The sequence below is a fragment of the Dendrobates tinctorius genome, unplaced genomic scaffold, assembly GCF_039654945.1.
Source record: "Dendrobates tinctorius isolate UK_male_01 unplaced genomic scaffold, ASM3965494v1 ptg000005l, whole genome shotgun sequence".
In the NCBI taxonomy this organism is placed as follows: Eukaryota; Metazoa; Chordata; class Amphibia; order Anura; family Dendrobatidae; genus Dendrobates; species Dendrobates tinctorius.
The window spans coordinates 13,823,665-13,844,742 of record NW_027361673.1 but is presented as its reverse complement, the minus strand read 5'-3'; the positions used below and the strand labels follow the sequence as shown (position 1 = coordinate 13,844,742).

The 21,078-nt window shown below is 41.5% G+C and overlaps 1 protein-coding gene across 9 annotated transcripts in view; it reads right to left on the bottom strand.

Moving 5' to 3' along the window:
• RARB (retinoic acid receptor beta) overlaps positions 1 to 21,078 on the bottom strand; it is a 965,418-nt gene that overhangs the window by 151,630 nt on the left and 792,710 nt on the right. The window lies entirely within an intron of this gene.

Below are 21,078 nucleotides of genomic sequence, written 5' to 3'. Positions count from 1 at the left end.
ATCAGTGTCCTCCTAGAACATATGCAGTAATTACACAAGTCTCTATGCATTAATTGGGATTACTTGGAAAAAGCCAAGGGCCTGGACACTGAAAGGAGCCCACATGCTACCTTCCCTTTACTTTGAAGTATTATGTTACCTAAATTTGCCATTCTGATATTTGGGCTTGTTAATTGGAAAATTTGTCTTGCTTGCTTAATTTAACCTAAATGTCAAGTGTCCATATTGGATTGGCGACTGAGAAGCTATTTTTAAGATATTTTGTCTTGTTTTATTCGGTAATAATATAAGCAATTCTAGGGGTATAATAAAACAACATGTATGCCTCTTACCTATACAAATTACATTATTAAAGAATCAACTTACTGATCGATAATGTATAGCTTGTCTTTACGTACTGTAAACACAGGCAGAAAAAGAAACCGAAAAAATATAAAGTATGTTCCCCATTACTGTGTGAGGATAAAAAAAATAGTAAAATTTTTTAGAATTTCTGGACGTTATATTCATTCTGGTTATTTTATTTAAAAAAACAAACAAACAAAAAAAACAATACATTTAGATTTCTGCATTTTCTCAATAAATTGGACTCCTTTTCAAAATGATAAAAAATATTACAGAAATTCATTGACACCCTCCTCGGATACCGATGCACATAGGTTTACGCAAATTCCCAGAGAGAGGGTATGAGTTTGCATGACTTTTTCATGCCTCATTTTACCTGGTCTCCCTTTGTCAAGTACTATTTAGAGTTGCGTCTAAATTGTAACAAACCACATAATGTGACTGTCCATATATTTTTAGAGCACCCAAGACCGATGCCTCCAACAACTTAGACAAACCATTAGGCCTCACTCAGAGGTCCCTCTTTCACAGATACTACATATATCCATTATAGTCTAATGGAATGTTCATATTTCTGGGTTTTTTTTAATGACCAAGGGTCTGCTAGAATACGGTAAATTACAGACATGTCCGATTTTCATCTGAGTCACAGATCAAAATTGTCCATACAAGTCTACGAATCCATGAAAATCACAGACAGAAAACTGACGCCATCTGTGTGAACCGTGTGCTGTCCTTTTATAACACACTAACACTGCAATGGGTAGAAGAATGTCTGAAATGTTTAAAATTGTTTTGAAGGGGGTGGGGAGAAAACTATTTAATTTTTAAAATTTTTTACCCATGGTGAATGGATGCCATTATTGGGCACATACCTCTTGTGCGCTGCGCCTGACACTATGCACAAATGTAATGTGCACCTAGCCTAACTCAGCGACAACCAGCAGGACAAAAATCATACCACATAATCCAGAACCGTGGGAAATATCTATTGTTCAAATATTTTTATTGAAATTTTTGACTTGTTAAAAAACAATAAACAAAAAATATGAACCAGGGCTTAAAAGGGGGAAGGAAATAAAAAGGGAGGAAAAGGTGTAAACCTATTTTCATTGGGAGGGTTGATGTTGATGATTATGGCTTACAGCCAATGAAACCCCAAATGTCATTATCTCAGTAAATTAGAATACTTTATAACACCAGCTTGAAGAATGATTTTAAAATCCGATATGTTGGCCTACTGAAATGTATGTTCAGTAAATGCACTCAATACTTGGTCGGGGCTCCTTTTGCATCAATTACTGTATCAATGCGGTGTGGCATGGAGGCGATCAGTCTGTGGCACTGCTGAGGTGTTATGGAAGCACAGGTTGCTTGGATAGCAGCCTTCAGCTCATCTGCATTGTTGGGTCTGGTGTCTCTCATCTTCCTCCTGACAATACCCCATAGATTCTCTATGGGGTTAAGGTCAGGCGAGTTTGCTGGCCAATCAAGCACAGTGATACCGTTGTTTTGAAACCAGGTGTTGGAACTTTTGGCAGTGTGGACAGGTGCCAACTCCTGCTGGAGAATGAAATTTCCATCTCCAAAAAGACTGTTGGCAGAGAGAAACGTGAAATGCTCTAAAATTTTCAGGTAGACGGCTGCGCTGACTTCAGTCTTGATAAAACACAGTGGACCTACACCAGCAGATTACATGGCTCCCCAATCCATCACTGATTGTGGAAGCTTCACACTAAACCTCAAGCAGCTTGTATTGTGGCCTCTCCACTCTTCCTCCAGACTCTGGGACCTTGATTTCCAAATGAAATGCAAATTTTACTTTCATTTGAAAACAATACCTTGGACCACTGAGCAACAGTCGAGTTCTTTTTCTCCTTGGCCCTGGTAAGACGCATCTGGCGTTGTGTATTGGTCATGAGTGGCTTAACACAAGGAATGCAACACTTGTAACCCATGTCCAGGATACATCTGTGTGTGGTGGCTCTTGAAGCAATGACTCCAGCAGCAGACCACTCCTTGTGAATCTCCCCCAAATTTTTGAATGGCCTTTTTCTTAACAATCCTTTCAAGGCTGTGGTTATCGCGGTTGCTTGTGCACCTTTTTCTACCACACTTTTTCCTTCCACTCAACTTTCCACTTGGATACAGCACTCTGTTAACAGCCAGCTTCTTCAGCAATGACCTTTTGTAGTTTACCCTCCTTGTGGAGTGTGTCAGTGACTGCCTTCTGGACATCTGTCAAGTCAGGAGTCTTCCCCATGATTGTGGAGCTTACTGAAACAGACTAAGGCACCTTTTTAAACGTTCCAGAAGCCTTTGCGGGTGTTTTTTGTTAATTATTCTAATTTACGGAGATAATAACTTTTGAGTTTTCATTGGCTGTAAGTCATAATCATCAACAACAACAGAAATAAACACTTGCAATAGATCACTCTGTTTGTAATGACTCTAATATATGACTCACTTTTTGTATTGAAGAACTGAAATAAAATAACAAAATGAGCTCACACTTTTTGGCTCACAATTTACCGTATATACTCGCGTATAAGCCGAGATTTTCAGCCCATTTTTTGGGGGCTGAAAGTCCCCCCTCTCGGCTTATACACGAGGGGGTCGACGGGGGAGTGTCAGATCATACTTACCCTCCGGCACGTCTCTGCAGCCCCCCTCCTTGTTCCATGGTCTCAGGCTCCTTCCTTCAGTGGTCACGTGGTACCACTCAATAAAGACATGAATATGCGCATATTCATGTCTTTAATGAGCGGTACCATGTGACCGCTGAAGGAAGATCGTGGGAGCGCCGGGCTGCAGAGACCGCGCCAGGAGGGGGTAAGTATATCCAATATTCACCTGTCCCCAGTTTATCGCTACGCGTCGCTCTGTCCTTCGCGTCCTCTGTCAGTGACATTCAGCCAGCAGAGGGCGTGGTGGCGTGGTTAGTCTGCCTGAACGTCACTGACAGATGACACGGCAGACAGCGGTGAGCAGCCATGGACCCGGGACAGGTTAATATCTCAGGTGCCGGGTTCTGAGCGAGCCGCAACACCAGCACCTGGTCCCAGCGACGGAGAGGTGAGTATGTTTTTTTTATTTGCAGCAGCAGCATATGGGGGCATAATCTATGGAGCATCTTATGGGGGCAGCATATGGTGGCAGCATATGGGGGCATAATCTATGGAGCATCTTATGGAGGCAGCATGTGGGGGCAAAATCTATGGAGCATCTTATGGGGCCATAACGTTTATGGAGCAACATATGGGGCATAGTCTATGGAGCATCTTATTGGGGCCATTATTAACCTTTGTGCAGCACTATATGTGGTGTATTTTGTATGGAGCATCTTATGGGGCCATCATGAACTGTATGGAGCATTATATGGGGCTCCTGATTCAATATGGATATTCAAAAACATTTAACCTACTGATATCTCAATTAATTTTACTTTTATTGGTATCTATTTTATTTTTGAAATTTATCAGTAGCTGCTGCATTTTCCATCCTAGGCTTATATGCGAGTCAATAAGTTTTCCCATTTTTTTGTGCCAAAATTAGGAGGGTCGTCTTATACTTGGGTCGGCTTATACACGAGTATATACGTTTGGTTCTCATACAAAGAAAATGTTATTACGAAGACAGACCTTGTGCACCATATATTTTAGTGGCAAAATAAAACCTCTGTCGCATATAAGACAAAATTTGCATTCTGTTCTTGCACTCGGTGTACTTCCGAATCAATAACACCTCTATTTTATTAACCCCTTATTGACGGAGCCAATTTGAAGCTTAATGACCAGGCCAATTTTTACAATTTTGACCACTGTCACTTTATGAGGTTATAGCTCTGGAACGCTTTAACGGATCTCGTTGATTCTGATCCCGTTGATTCTGAGACTGTTTTTTCATGAAATATTTTACTTCACCTTAGTGGTAAAATTTCTTCGATATGACTTGCATTTATTTATGAAAAAATGGAAATATGGCAAAAATTGTTAAAATTTTTCAATTTTCAATTTTTTTTAGTTTTTATGCCCTTAAATCAGAGAGATATGTCGCAAAATATACTTAATAAATAACATTTCCCACATGTCTGCTTTACATCAGCACAATTTTGGAACCAAAATTTTTTGTTGTTAGGAAGTTATAAGGGTTAAAAGTTGACCAGCAAGTTCTCATTTTTACAACAAAATTTACAAAACCATTTTTTTAGGGACCACATCACATTTGAAGTCAATTTGAGAGGTTAATATGACAGAAAATACCCAAAAGTGACACGATTCTAAAAACTGCACTCAAGGTGCTCAAAACGGAAGGAGCTCCATTTGACATTTTCAATGCAGAATTGGCTGGAATTGATATTGGATGCCATGTTGCATTTGGAGAGCCCCTGATGTGCCTAAAGAGTGAAAACCCCCAACAAGTGACACCATTTTGGAAACTAGACCCCTTAAGGAACTTATCTAGATGTGTGGCAAGCACTTTGAACCTCCAAGTGCTTCACAGAAGTTTATAACGTCGAGCCGTGAAAATAAAAAATAATTTTTTTTCACAAAAATGATCTTTTCGCCCCTAAATTTTTATTTTCACAAGGGTAACAGGAGAGATTGGACCAAAAAAGTTGTTTTGCAATTTGGCATGAGTACGGTGATACTCCATATGTGGGGGGAACCATTGTTTGGGCGCATGGGAGAGCTCGGAAGGGAAGGAGCGCCATTTTGGAATGCAGACTTTGATGGAATGTTCTGCGGGCGTCATGTTGCATTTGCAGTGTACCCATTTTGGAAACTAGACCCCCCAAGGAGCTTATCTAGATGTGTGGTGCGCACTTTGAACCCCCAAGTGCTTCACAGAAGTTTAAAACACAGAGCTGTGAAAATAAAAAATCATTTTTCCACAAAATGATTTTTTAGCCCCCAATTTTTTTATTTTCCTAAGGGTAACAGGAGAAATTAGACCCCCAAAGTTGTTGTGCTATTTTTGCTAAGTACGCTCATGCCCCACATGTTGGAGTAAACCACTGTTTGGGCACACGTCTGGGCTCGGAAGGGAGGGAGCACCATTTGACTTTTTGAATGCAAAATTGGCTGGAATCAATGGTGGCGCCATGTCGCGTTTGGAGACCCCCTGATGTGCCTAAATAGTGGAAACCCCTCAATTCTAGCTCCAACCCTAAACCCAACACAACCCTAACCCTAATCCTAACCCTAATCCTAATGCCTAACCCTAATCCTAACCCTAATTCCAATCCTAACCCTAATTCTAACCCTAACGGAAAAATGCGTCCGCCTGTTGTGAATTCGCTTTCTGGGCTACCTCTGGTTACTACTGAAGGTAGTGGAGCTGGTCAAATTGACAGAGGGGTTGCGAGTTCTCTTTCTGGGCTCCCTCTGGTGGTTACTTGAGGTAATGGCGCTGATCTGATTAACAGAGGCTTGCCATCTGATAATGAGGACGACGACTGGAGATCTGGGGTTTCAGACTCGGATTTAAGACAGCCGACTCCCTCTATCCCTGCTGGTGATTTTCTTCCTGCCTCCTGAGGTCTTAGTTTCCAGCTCAGTCCTTGCATGTTCAGCTAAGTGTTCATTTGCTATTCTGTTTACATTTGATCTGGCTTTGTCAATTTCAGTTTTGTGTGGGTCAGCCAGCTCCGGCTGGGGCTGTGCTGAATCACCATCCATATGTTACTGCTTGTGCCAGTTTGTTTTTGTCCCTTATTAGATTGGCCTCTTTTTGCTCTGCTTTCAGAAGATACCAGAGTGCTGACATAGTGGGCGAAGTCGTGCGTCTTCAGTATTTTTTGCATCAGACGTGTTGGACTTTTTTGCGTGATTGCAGACAGTGTCTTTCCTTTCCTGTCCTGTCTAGTCAGTGTGGGCCCCATCGATTGCTCAGTCTATTTTCCAACCTGCATTTGTGTTTTCATCTTGTCTCACCGACAATATACAGTGGGGAAAAAAAGTATTTAGTCAGTCAGCAATAGTGCAAGTTCCACCACTTAAAAAGATGAGAGGCGTCTGTAATTTACATCATAGGTAGACCTCAAATATGGGAGACAAACTGAGAAAAAAAAATCCAGAAAATCACATTGTCTGTTTTGTTTTCATTTTATTTGCATATTATGGTGGAAAATAAGTATTTGGTCAGAAACAAAATTTCATCTCAATACTTTGTGATATATCCTTTGTTGGCAATGACAGAGGTCAAACGTTTTCTGTAAGTCTTCACAGGGTTGCCACACACTGTTGTTGGTATGTTGGCCCATTCCTCCATGCAGATCTCCTCTAGAGCAGTGATGTTTTTGGCTTTTCGCTTGGCAACATGGACTTTCAACTCCCTCCAAAGGTTTTCTATAGGGTTGAGATCTGGAGACTGGCTAGGCCACTCCAGGACCTTGAAATGCTTCTTACGAAGCCACTCCTTCGTTGCCCTGGCGGTGTGCTTTGGATCATTGTCATGTTGAAAGACCCAGCCACGTTTCATCTTCAATGCCCTTGCTGTTGGAAGGAGGTTTGCACTCAAAATCTCACGATACATGGCCCCATTCATTCTTTCATGTACCCGGATCAGTCGTCCTGACCCCTTTGCAGAGAAACAGCCCCAAAGCATGATGTTTCCACCACCATGCTTTACAGTAGGTATGGTGTTTGATGGATGCAACTCAGTATTCTTTTTCCTCCAAACACGACAAGTTGTGTTTCTACCAAACAGTTCCAGTTTGGTTTCATCAGACCATAGGACATTCTCCCAAAACTCCTCTGGATCATCCAAATGCTCTCTAGCAAACTTCAGACGGGCCCGGACATGTACAGGCTTAAGCAGTGGGACACGTCTGGCACTGCAGGATCTGAGTCCATGGTGGCGTAGTGTGTTACTTATGGTAGGCCTTGTTACATTGGTCCCAGCTCTCTGCAGTTCATTCACTAGGTCCCCCCGCGTGGTTCTGGGATTTTTGCTCACCGTTCTTGTGATCATTCTGACCCCACGGGGTGGGATTTTGCGTGGAGCACCAGATCGAGGGAGATTATCAGTGGTCTTGTATGTCTTCCATTTTCTAATTATTGCTCCCACAGTTGATTTCTTCACTCCAAGCTGGTTGGCTATTGCAGATTCAGTCTTCCCAGCCTGGTGCAGGGCTACAATTTTGTTTCTGGTGTCCTTTGACAGCTCTTTGGTCTTCACCATAGTGGAGTTTGGAGTCAGACTGTTTGAGGGTGTGCACAGGTGTCTTTTTATACTGATAACAAGTTTAAACAGGTGCCATTACTACAGGTAATGAGTGGAGGAAAGAGGAGACTCTTAAAGAAGAAGTTACAGGTCTGTGAGAGCCAGAAATCTTGATTGCTTGTTTCTGACCAAATACTTATTTTCCACCATAATATGCAAATAAAATGAAAACAAAACAGACAATGTGATTTTCTGGATTTTTTTTTCTCAGTTTGTCTCCCATAGTTGAGGTCTACCTATGATGTAAATTACAGACGCCTCTCATCTTTTTAAGTGGTGGAACTTGCACTATTGCTGACTGACTAAATACTTTTTTTCCCCACTGTATGTTTGGTGGCTATCTATTCCTTTGGGGTCTGCTCTGGGGAAGTTTAGATTTCCCCTTTCTTGCTTTAGGCTTAGTTAGCTCTCTGGCTGTGCCGAGGCATCTAGGATCATCGTAGGCACGCTCCACGGCTACTGCTAGTTGTGTGGATAGGATCAGGGGTCTGCAATCCGCTTAGTTACCAACCTCTCTGGTTTTCTGTGGCTTAGCTTGGGCTTGCTCTCCTCCTCGGTGACCCAATCATAACACCCGCCATTTTCTTCCTGGAAGAAGATTGCGGCGCCCATGGAGGGGAAGCACGCAGGCCCAGGACCACCGGGAGGTAACGGGGGGATCGGGGACCCTGTTTCTCTCTCCTCTGATGTGTGATCACATCAGAGGAGAGAGAAATTAAAATGGCACATCTGACTTTTTTTTTCCTGCGGTCGCCATTACACGGTAAATAACAGCGATCGCAAAAGCAGGATCGGTAAAAACAGACCAGAATCATGTTCTCTGGGATCTCGGCTACCCCTGGCAGCTGAGGCCCCGGAGAAAATCCGACTCTGGGCGGCGCTATACAATTTTTCCACAGCGCCGTTAATTAACGTGCTGTGGTTTAAGTACCCTTAACTACCGCCGATAAAAGGCGTATCGGCTGTCGTTAAGGGGTTAAACCCTGCCTCCAAATTTAGTAGCAACAAATACATCAACACAGAGCTAACATACCAGTCAATGGTCCCATATATAGTGTGTTTGTAACGGGGCAGTAGTGGGAAAACAGGGGACGAGGAACCTGGGCCCCTGAACTGCCCCTCAGGCTAAAGGGGAGCCTTGCCTTTCCTTAACTTGGGGGTACACTTGATGGTAGTGAGGCCCAAATCACCAACCTGTCCCTATCTCCTGTTTAGCCCTGAGCTAAACCCCAACCCCCTCCCCAGGAGGTGAGACAGGGAAAAAAGTGAACTGCACCAAAAACCAAAGGAAAGATAAAACAGACACCTCAGGGTTAAATCAACTATAAAACAAAACTTAGCTTTATCTGCTGCAATGCACCGTACAGCAGAATAAGGCTCCTGAACTCGGCTTTCAGCAGAACTACCACTGCTCCTGATAAGCTGAACCACCACTGCACCAGGTAGCTCCAGTCTTCACTACGGTTGGTATCAAAAGGACGTGTATCACCAACACCAGCTGATGCCTCAGGCGACCATTTATAGAAAGGAGGGAGTGGTCACCACCTGCTGACTAACTAAACATGTAGTAACACCAGTGGCCACCAGGGGGGAAAACCCACCAGCAGACTAACTAAACTTGTAGTAACACCAGCGGCCACCGGGGGCAAAAACCCACCAGCAGACTAACTAAACTTGTAGTAACACCAGCGGCAACCGGGGGCAAAAACTAATATTAACCCCTTTCTGCCATGATACGTACTATCCCGTCTATGTGCCCTGGGACTCAATTCCCAGGGATGGGATAGTACATCATAGCGATCAGCGGCGCTCACGTGGTGAGCGCCGCTGATCGCAGCAGGGTGTCAGCTGATTATCACAGCTGACACCCGGCACAATGTGTCAGGGCGGTCACGGACCACCCCCGACACGTTAACCCCTTGTACACCGCGATCAAACACGATCGCGGTGTACCGGGGGTTAAAGGGAAGCATCGGAAGGGAGGGGGCTCCCTCCGTGCTTTCCTGAGCCACCCACGGCAGCGCAATGTGCAGCGGTGCTGCGGGGGGCTCTTTCCCTACTGGCCCCCGGATCCAAGATGGTGACGGGGACCTTCGGAGGCCTGTAGGGAGCTGGCTTCCTCACTGCCTGCAAAGCGCAGGCATGAGGAAGTCTGCAGCAGTGCCTGTGACAGATCGCTGATCTGTCACAGTGATCTGTGATGTGACAGATTAGCGATCTGTCACAGGACAGTGATGTCCCACCTGGGACAATGTAATAAAGTTAAAAAAAAAGGGTAAAAATAATTTTTAAAAAAATCGCTAAATAAAATTAGTAAAAAAAAAAAATATTCCCCAATAAATTCATTTTTTGAAAATAAAAAAACCCCATAAAAGTACACATATTTGGTATCGCCGCGTCCGTAACAATCCGCCCTATAAAACTGTCCCATTAGTTAACCCCTTTAGTGAACCCCTTAAAAAATAAAAAACGAAGCAAAAAATAATGATTTATTATATCACCGAACAAAAAGTGCAATAACGCGCGATCAAAAAGACGCATATAAATATCCATGGTACCGCTGAAAACATCAGCCTGTCCCGCAAAAAACGAGCCACCAATAGAGCGTCATCCGCAAAAAATAAAAAAGTTATAGCTCACAGAATAAAGCGATGCAAAAATAATTAATTTTTATATAAAATAGTTTTCATTGCATAAAACCGCGAAAACATAAAAAAAACCTAAGTGAGGTATCGCTGTAACCGTACTGACCCGAAGAATAAAACCGCTTTATCAATTTTACCGCACGCGGAAAGGTGTAAACGCACCCCCAAAAAGAAATTCATGAAACGCTGGTTTTTGTTCATTCTGCGTCCCAAAAATCGGAATAAAAAGCGATCAAAAGATGTCACATGCCCGAAAATGGTACCAATAAAAACGTCAACTCGTCCCGCAAAGAATAAGACCTCACATGACTCGGTGGGTCAAAATACGGAAAAATTATAGCTCTCAATATGTGGTGATGCAAAAACTATTTTTACAATAAAAAGCGTTTTTTAGCATGTGACAGCTGCCAAACAAAAAAACCACCATAAATAGTAAATCAAACCCCCCGTTATCACCCCCTTAGTTAGGGAAAAATAATAAAACGAAAAAAGGAATTTTTTTCCATTTTCCCATTAGGGTTAGGGCTAGGATCAGGGCTGAGATTAGGGTTAGGGGTGTGTTGGGGTTAGGGTTGGAGTTAGAATTGGGGGTTTCCACTGTTTGGGCACATCAAGGGCTCTCCAAATGCAACATGGCGTCTGATCGCAATTCCAGCCAATTCTGCGTTGAAAAAGTCAAATGGTGCTCCTTCCCTTCCAAGCTCTGCCATGCGCCCAAACAGTGTTTTACCCCCACATATAGGGTATCAGCCTACTCAGGACAAATTGCAAAACAACTTTTGGGGTCCAATTTCTCCTGTTACCCTTAGGAAAATAAAAAAATTGGGGCAAAAATATCATTTTTGTGGAAAAAATGATTTTTTTATTTTCACGCCCAGGCGTTATAAACTTCTGTGAAGCACTTGGGGGTTCAAAGTGCTCGCCACACATCTAGATAAGTTCCGTGGGGGGTCTAGTTTCCAAAATGGGGTCACTTGTGGGGGGTTTCCACTGTTTAGGTACATCAGGGGCTCTCCAAAAGCAACATGACACCCGCAGACCATTCCGTCAAAGTCTGCATTCCAAAACGTCACTACTTCCCTTCCGAGTCCGACGTGTGCCCATACAGTAGTTTTCTCCCACATATAGGGTATCAGCGTACTCAGGACAAATTGGACAACAACTTTTGGGGTCCAATTTCTCCTTGTACCCTTGGGAAAATAAAAAAATTGGTGACTAAAAGATCATGTTTGTGGAAAAAATACGATTTTTTTATTTTCACGCCCGGGAGTTATAAACTTCTGTGAAGCACTTGGGGGTTCAAAGTGCTCACCAAACATCTAGATAAGTTCCTTGGGGGGGTCTAGTTTCCAAAATGGTGTCATTTGTGGGGGTTTTTTACTGTTTTGGTACATCAGGGGCTTTCCAAACGCGACATGGTGTCCGATCTCAATTCCAGCCAAAAACGTCAAATGGCGCTGCTTCCCTTCCAAGCTCTGCCATGCGCCCAAATAGTGGTTTACCCCCAGATGTGGCATATCAGCGCACTCAGGACAAATTGCACAATATCTTTTAGGGTCCTGTTACCCTTGGAAAAATAAGAATTGAGGGTGAAAAGATCATTTTTGTGGAAAAAATATGATTTTTTAATTGTACGGCTTGTATGTTATAAACTTCTGTGAAACCCTTGGGGGTTCAAAGTTCTCACCACATATCTACATAAGTTCCTTGGGGGGTCTAGTTTCCAAAATGGGGTCACTTGTGGGGGGTTTCCACTGTTTATGTACATCAGGGGCTCTCCAAACGCGACATGGCGTCCGATCTGAATTCCAGCCAATTTTGCATTGAAAAAGTCAAACGGCGCTCCTTCCCTTCTGAGGTCTGCCATGCGCCGAAACAGTGTTTCCCCCCCACATATCAGGTATCAGCGTACTCAGGACAAATTGCACAATAACTTTTGCAGTCCAATTTCTCCTGTTACCCTTGGTAAAATAAAAAAAATTGAACCTGAAGTATTTTTTTGTGAAAAAAAGTTAAATGTTCATTTTTTTTAAATATTCAAAAAATTCCTGTGACGCACCTAAAGGGTTAACAAACTTCTTGAATGTGGTTTTGAGCACCTTAAGGGGTGCAGTTTTTAGAATGATGTCACTTTTGGGTATTTTCTATCATATAGACCTCTCAAAGTGGCGTCAAATGTGATGTGGTCCGTAAAAATAAAATGGTGTTGCAAAAATGAGAAATCGCTGGTCAATTTTTAACCCTTATAACTTCCTAACAAAAAAAAATTTGGTTTCAAAATTGTGCTGATGTAAAGTAAACATGTGGGAAATGTTATTTATTAAGCTTTTTGTGTGCCGTATCTCTGTGATTTAAGGGCATAAAAATTCAAATTTGGAAAATCGCGAAATTTTCAAAATTTTCGCCAAATTTCCGTTTTTTTCACAAATAAACACAAGGTATATGAATGAAATTTTACCACTAACATGAAGTACAATATGTCACGAGAAAACAAAGTCAGAATCACCGGGATCCATAGAAGCGTTCCAGAGTTATGACCTCATAAAGGGACAGTGGTCAGAATTGTAAAAATTGGCACGGTCATGAACGTGCAAACCACCCTTGGGGCTTAAGGAGTTAACCCCCGATGGCCTGAAAGGAAAAAAGTTTATTTAAGAGAATCCAGAATATGACACAGATCCAAAAATGGATCGTGACAGTGTTGTTTTCTTCTCGCAAATTTGCTTTAAAGGGCATTTCCAGCTGCTTTTAGGGAACTCATGGGTGAAACTGAAGAAAGGCCAGTGAGTTGGAATTCAAATATTTGTTCACATGCAGTCACTATGTTTTTTAAGCACTCTGTTAGTTTCAAAGGACTCAGTCAGCAGGTTTTTGCTATGGAATCTTAGAGCAGCATGTTGTAGGGGCAGAGAGCCTGATTCCAGCAATTTATCACTTACTGGAATGCTTAAGGTACTGTCACACTAAGCGATATCGCTAGCAATATCGCTATAACTTGTGACGTTATAGCGATATTGCTAGCGATATCGCTGTGTCTGATACTTACCTATGACCCGCTCCCCCGCTGGTTATCGCTGATGGCGCGAAAACGTCCAGGACTGTTTCTCGTCATCAGCTTCCTGTGGCGCTTCCTGTGGAGAGACGAGCGACGAGCGTGGAGCCGGGCGGGAGGACGCAGGATCGCCTAGTGTGACAGGTAAGTAGCGACCCCCGACCCCTGCGATGTCGCTGGGGAGATCTGCCTGTGTGGCAGCTCACTAGCGACCACTTAGCGATGTACCAGCGATCCTGACCGCGTCATATCACTGGTCGGGATCGCTGGTACATCGCTAAGTGTGACAGTACCTTTAGTGTAGTTTTGATAACATTTGTTTTCTCTGCTGTAGATGTAGCATTCTCTGAATGCTGAGCTCTGTATAACCCCGCCCACACCACTGATTGGTAGCTTTCTGTGTACACTGTGTATAGGTAGAAAATGGCCAATCAGTGGTCACACAGATTAGCTACATTACCTGCAATGTGACAAATTAAGTTCTACAGTGATAATCTACTGCTGATAAAACACTGATTCTATTGAAACTACAGCAAGCTGCTGAGCAAGTGACATATCCCTGGAATCAAGCTCTCTGACCCTACATTATGCTGCTCCCAGAATAAAAAAAACCTCAAAAAACTGCTGACAGATTCCTTTTAATCTTCAAACTATTCTATTGTAGTTCAAGCAGGCTAGTAACCACATCACTGGTCCTCTTACGGAGTTATACATACCAACTGTTGTTAATGATGTTAGACCAATTTGAATTTTTTTTTTGCTTTTCTTTCACAACTTATGGCTTACAGCAAAAAATAGAGCACAGATGTATAAAAACATTGCAGGTATCTGGGTGAATAAAGTATCCTTATTTCACTTATTTTCATTCAAGTGCTGCCTCAATTTTATTTCTCCTCATTTGACTGGTTGCTTTTTCACCCACAACATGAGGACTGAGCTGCTATTTTTCCTTGCAATTGTTTTCCAGTTTAGGTATCTTCCCATCGGCTGTATGAGATACTGCTTCTCTATGCTACACTGACTTGTTTTAGGCATCCCAAACTCAAGATTTAAACTCATTGGCCAAGAAATAAGAAAGCCTTAATGTTTGTGTTAGTGTACAGTTAAACCACTAACAATTGCAAAAAAACTATTAAACATTTTAAAGATAACGTTCTGTATTCTGCCACAAAAAGTTGTCGTGGTAGACGAGGGGGCAGTGCGCTTGATTTGATAGATTTGCTGATAATAAGTGTGGTGGAAAATGGTTGAACCAACTTAGTTTCGGTTCACATTGCCATTTTTCCCTTCACAATCAGACATACAAAGGTCACTTCTTTATGTACCGTAATATTCTTTTTTTTTGGGGGGGGGGCTCACATTATAAGAAACAAAGCAGTCTACACTTTCTTATACGATGCAAAAAAAGGGATTTCAATGCATAATAGTGTGAAAGAAGTCAGGATGATGCCATCATTTAGGGTCTAAGAATACACCAAAAATAAAGAGAAGTGCCCAGTGCCCAATTAGAAGAGTAACTCACCTTTAGGATAGGTTTACACAATGGTATAAAAAATTGTTCAGCGTTTCATCCAGAAGAGTGTAACAAATGTTTTCATCCACTTTTTTCAGTAGCAGCTATTAACCATGTACAAGACCCTTAGTTTCCTATGTTACAGAATTGCATAGCCATAAAAATTCGGATTCTTTACTGTCATCCAATTTTTTTCTCGCATCCACAGACTTGAATCAAAGAATATTAGCGTTGGAACTGACCTCCAATCCCCTGCTCAAAGCAGGACTCACTAAACCAGCTCAGACAGACGTCTGTCCAGCCTCTGTGTGAAGACTTCCATTGAAGGAGAACTCACCACCTCTCGTGGCAGCCTGTTCCACTCATTGATCACCCTCACTGTCAAAAAGTTTTTTCTAACATTTAATCTGCATCTTCTCCCAAAGAAACTAGTGAATCCTGTGATTTTTTGCACATGCAGATTCCGTCAGTGAAAAGAATCATTCATCTGCACTGCCCCACTGAATAACATTGGTTATTCAAAACTTTATTGAGAGAGTAATGTGTGGACAAACGTGTTTTTAGTGTGTTTCCAAATGCAATAAAACCACTTGTGCGGTTATTACCTGTGGATTTTCCACATCTAATACAATTCTATGAGGAAAATGCGCACATAAATCTCTGCATACCGGCAGTAGAGAAAAACATGTTTCTTACACGGAAAAACAAAGCACGGTGGGCATGAGATTTCTGTAAATCCTATCCATTTTGCTGGAACGTTAAACGGTGCTTTTTTTTCTTGTGCAGCGAAAATACATCTTATCAAAAACTCACCAAAAACTCATGTATGGGAACTAAAATTTATGTCACGGTCACACGTTCAGTATTCGGTCAGTATTTTACCTCAGTATTTGTAAGGCAAAACCAGGAGTGGGTGATAAATCCAGAAGTGGTGATAGGTTTCTATTCTACTTTTCCTCTGATTGCTCCGCTCCTGGTTTTGGCTTACAAATACTGAGGTAAAAATCTCACCAAGTGTGACCGTGGCTTTATAGAATATTTATATTTTAACTCTTTATTTGTAAAAGCTACATAACATAAAAATGTAGATAAAAAAGCTTCCCCTGTTGGCTCTTCACATAATTGTCATCTTAGTGGCCATTTTCCTTATGATGTAAATTCCAGCTTCTTCTGTGCACTATAATGTGCTTATCTTATTTTAAGTACGTCGCTTCATTGACATATCAGCTAATTAATGTCAATTGTTAACACGTTAATTAGACATATACTTTCATGACTACCACAAATATTTTAATGATAACTGCGCTGACTTTCTTCTCAGACGCGCTACCTCCGATAAAACAAGACTAATGAACGCAGCGCACCCTCATGTTAATTAGAGCTTTGCAGACCAGCTAGATAAGAACGTAAAAATCGTTTTGGCTTCAGTTTTGGGTTAAAGGTCTGAGAAAGGAATACTAAAAATATTTCAGGTTGAATAAAATCCACGTGGGAATGGTTCATACAGGAGAAGACAATCTCTGAAGTAATTCCACACACTTGTTAATAGAAATATAATTTTCAATAAAATTAATTTATAGGTAAGCAATCTCTTCTTTTGGTGTGTGATATATTGATGAGATTATATGTCTCATATAACTTACCACACCTTTCTCTGGTAGTAATGCAACCGAGACCACGTTATTAGTTTCAAACGGTTCTCCATACGGTTTAGTGACAGGGAAATGATTTATCGACCCTATAATGTCTTAAAACATGCGCTATACTGGGCAATCTGTAGAATATTATATCATTTTCCACACTTGGCAGCAGTCCCTGCCTACAAAAGATGGGGTTTTGCAATGTTCTAAGAAAATTGAGGGCTTTAGGACCTCTTGGATGTATTTGCACAACATCAAGAGCACCCCCGAAATCCAATGTTGTTAAGTAGGGATGAGTTGACAAGTGGTGTTTGGGTAAGTTGTGTTTGGGTAAGTATGTGTACCAGAACTGTACCCGTACTTGAAGCAGAACTCAAAACCCCTAGAAATCATTGAGGATCTGAACTTTGGAGCTGTGAAATCTCTTTCTTGAACTGTACAACAGACTTCCAGGAAAAGCTGTGTTAGAAATTCAGCACCGGACACTAGCCGTTCAGTACGAACCCTGAACTTTACCGTTTCAGATTTGCTCATCTCTATTGTTAAGATTCTCCTCTAATACTGCATAGATTCTTCTAGAGTCTCTTCTAACAGTGCATAGATTCTTCTAGATTCTCTTCTAACACTGCATAGCTAAACATAAAAAAGGAAGACTGATAGAGACATGTAAAGGTAATGGTATATATCTCGAAACTAGGATGTTTTTTGTTCAGTTTTTAAACCCGACCGGATGTGGAGAGATTGAACATTCGTTTGCTCTCCTTGACTCACTGGTTGATAGTATGGATACAAACCTTTAGCCTTTAAAGGGTGGTTCAAAGGCAAAGTCATTTTCCTCCTGAATCCTTATCTATTTAGTGCCATAATTTAAACTATTTTCTAATATACTTGAATTAAAAATTCCCTAACCTTCCCTAACTGCACTATCTAACTGATTTTCTATTTGTTTTCCATAATTCCTTTTTGATGACGCTTCGTTTGACAATCCCAAGATACTCAAACAAAATGTCATCAGGAGACAAAGACTGCGGTCACTGCCCCTTCTTTGAAACACAACGTCATCATTGAGGCTCATATCAAGGACTGGGCTAATCCTTGCTTGCTGTGCACTGTGCACAATTACAGTGCACACTCTGTTGATTGCTCAGATCAGAAGTAACGAGCCTGAGCATGTTTTTAGAATACCCGGCATGCAGAGACCAGCGATACCCTTGCAAGTGACATCACTGGTTTCTACACGCTCGGTATTCTGACAACACACTCTGTTGCGGACTGGTTACTTCTGATCTGAGCTGGCAACAGAGAACGGAGGCGACCTCAGAAAAACCTTTTTGAATCAGGGCTACCATCCAAGAACAATTGAAAACCAAATTACAAGGGCCAACAGAATATCAAGGAATCACCTGCTACATTACAAAGCTAAAGAAGAGAATAACCGGGTGCCTCTAGTGGTCACCTACAATCCAAATCTGGAGGTGCTAAGGGGAGCTGCACTGAAATTACAACCTTTACTGCAAAAAGATGCCCGATTACAATCCATATTTCCAGACCCCCCACTGCTATGTTTTAGGCAGCCCCCTAATTTAAGAAGCATAATTGTCAGAAGCTCCCTGTCCTCTCCATCAGCTGCAGGAACCTTTCCTTGCAACCAGAAAAAATGTAAAACCTGTCCATTTATTATGACCACGGACAAGATAAAGATCCCCAACTCACATCAGGACTACAAGATCCCAGATACTTTCAGCTGCATCACATCTAATGTGATGTACCTAATTATTTGTACTAAATGTCCTTCTGGGGGGTCTGTATGTGGGGGAGACCGGGCAAAAACTGAGAACAAGGATGAATTCTCATCGCCACACAATAAGAGAAAAAAGAATGGATCTACCTGTGGCAAAACATTTTTGAATCCCTGGTCATAGCATGATGGACATTAAATTACTTGTATTAAAAGGTAACTTCCAGTCTCAGAGAGAGAGAAGAATCTCTGAGTATAAATTTTATTAATGTGTCGCATGGATTTTTGTCTTTTTACATCAATTAAGGCATTTGCCCCTCAGACCTTCTGGGCTCATCACAACACAGAACCAGACAGGCAATCAGGGGGCAATAAAACCTTCACACTGCTTATCTATGAACTGTTCCAATATTTATGCTTATCCCTCTCCCATACTGACTATTCCGCTTCACATCACTTGTCTTATTTATTGAGTTATTTATGTGCTGTCTTGTGTATAAATATGTTATTTTTCAAATTTTGGATTACTCTAGCCTGATGAAGAGACCTGAGTAGTCTGGAAAGCTTGCAATGTGTTACCATCTTTTCAGTTAGCCATTAAAAGGTATCAACTACTGAGGACTCTCAATTCCAAATATTCTTCTATCTACTGGCTAACACGTACAAAGATATATAAGCTTTCTTATGCACATGTTCACAGTCACCTGGTCCTATTAATAATAATAATGTTTATTTTATAGAGCGCTTTACAGTTTGCACACCTTATCATCGCTGTCCCCCATGGGGCTCACAATCTAAATTCCCTATCAGTAGTACTGTATGTCTTTGGAGTGTGGGAGGAAACCGGAGAACCCGGAGGAAACCCACGCACACACGGGGAGAACATACAAACTCCTTGCAGATGTTGTCCCTGGTGGGATTATTAACATTCTAGAGTAGGTTTCGGTCAGTGTAACAATGCGGCGGCCATTTTAATTCTGTAGTGATGACCTCTCTAGACAAAATTATTGTGGTTTGTAATTTAAAGTATTTAGAAATTTGATTATAAGGACATTTTCTTTAGTTATTTTTTTTTATTACAGGAGAACCATTGTATCGACGATGGGAGGCATCTGGTATCCGTTACTGATGTCTGTCATTACTGTACCATTTTCTATCATTTTTGACAGAATCTGTAATGGAGCTTCCAACACAGATGTGAATGAAGTCTAATGTGAATTTCTCTAAAATAAATAAATAAAAATCAATGAAAATATCTTAGTAACCTAATGACAAATGCAATTTTAATATATTTACTATTTTTCCATTTCATTATTTTATGCCGGCGCACATTTTCAAGCATTTTATTTTACTTCGACTCTAGTGAAACTACTTAGTAGCCATAACTACTAGGTCTTGCTACAGAAACCTGCACTTCACCCTGACCATATGCTGCTTCATATATAAGGACCAGAGAAGGTACATGCTTGATTTTATAGCAGCCATATAATCTGAAACCTTACAGCAGATGTTTTTAGAAAGAAACATTTAATCCAGAAGAAAAACAAGAGTGGTAAATGTAAAAGTTGACATTGTGACAGGAATTATGTTACTAAGTAGAGAAGGCTCTCAAGTTACACTTGTTGTAAGACTGCGCCAGCCACCTGCAGACATGCTAATGACAGAACAATGGTGGCATTGTCTTCAAGCAGAGGTTGGTTCTTACACAAACAATAAATGGGTTTATCACAAACGACAACATGCCATGTAAAAGTCCATTTTTAAACTGGAGCAGTATTAACCTAAACATAAGCATTGTCCTATGCCAAAAGTCCAACATATCATGTTTAGAATTTAGTTTTTCCAGTGATAGATTGGAAAAGATACTTCATGGATTCCAGGGTTTTACACTTACACCATGCTTATAAAATAAAAGTGGAAATTTGCAAAACATTAACAGAATAAAGTACCCAGCAACCAAAAGATTGACTACATTAGATAACACTCCAGGCGAAGCACTTTGCAAACCACTTGCTTCAGATTTGTCCTGGGGTGGGTGGGCATATGTATCTCTTTGATCAGTGGTGTAACTAGAGTCCTATGGACTGAAGCCACCCACAAGCATGTTGATCAGTTACTAGCCCAGTACAACAATGTACTTCGCCCTGGCCCCTATCCTGTAATAACGTTCCCAAATATGTAATATTTTCTCCGTCCTTTAATTATGTCCCCCCATCCTGTAATAATGCAGCTGCTATGGGGTCCATGAGGTATGGGGGCCCTTTGCCAGCGTCGGCCCCGCCATCCGTCTATCATCGCAAGTTCAACTATATCGGCAGCCTGAATGCCAATACAGTTGAAAGTAATAATGAGAGAGGGAGCGTCAGGTGAAGTTCCATTATCCATCATTCACCCTCGGTGTTTGACGTCTCAGTGCAGCAGACACGATGACGTCACTGCACGGTGCTCGCTGCCCTGAGATGTGAGAGCAGTTCAGAACGTTTGCGGCAGAGACCAGAGCAATGGGAGAACAAGGAGGAGAGATGAGAAATGTATTACATATATATATTTTTTTTCAATCAGTGAGAACATTGTGTTGGCCAAAATACTGTATGATGGACTATGGGGAGAGCATTATACTGTATGGAGGACTGTGGGGTGGATTATATTGTATGAAAGATTATGATGAGAGCAGAATACTCTATGAAGGACTATGGGGAGTGCATTAAACTGTATGGAGGACTATAGGGAGAGCATTATACTGTACGGAGGACTATGGGGAGTGCATTATACTATATGGAAGGCTATGTGGAGGTTATTATAATATTAGAAATGTATGTGGCAGTCATTATACTGTATTAAAGCAATTATTACTGTAGCGATTTGTGTGGCTTCTATCATACTGTGTGGATGGCTGTGTGGGGACCTTTATATAGTGT